The sequence below is a fragment of the Argiope bruennichi genome, chromosome 3, assembly GCF_947563725.1.
Source record: "Argiope bruennichi chromosome 3, qqArgBrue1.1, whole genome shotgun sequence".
NCBI classification, from domain to species: domain Eukaryota; kingdom Metazoa; phylum Arthropoda; class Arachnida; order Araneae; family Araneidae; genus Argiope; species Argiope bruennichi.
The window spans coordinates 121409339-121409745 of record NC_079153.1 but is presented as its reverse complement, the minus strand read 5'-3'; positions in this window follow the sequence as shown (position 1 = coordinate 121409745).

Here is a 407-nt window from a genome sequence, read left to right as displayed (position 1 = left end):
GGGGAAAAAATATCTGAGAAATTTCCTCCATTAAAAAGTATGTTTCAGCAAAATATTTCTTGAATTGCGATGCAATCTTTATAAACAAGGCAAGTACACTAAAATAAGTCCACTGATACTTAATCTTATCTTTTCAAGCATCTATGAAGAAAGCTTGTTTTTGATATAGGGAGTATCGAATCATTATATGGTTTTCGATAATATTTTCAGCATATCTTTACTTATATTTTTTTGTATGTATGGATTGTGTGTTACTCTCAATAAAATTATTTTCAGAAATTAAGTTTATAATTTAAAAAAATGAAATTTTTATTTTTAATTAAAGGTTTTTCTTGTGAAGAAATTTAAAATTCTCGAAAATGTCTAAGATAGTTTAGTTTATCTTACGGATTTCTAATGAGTCATAA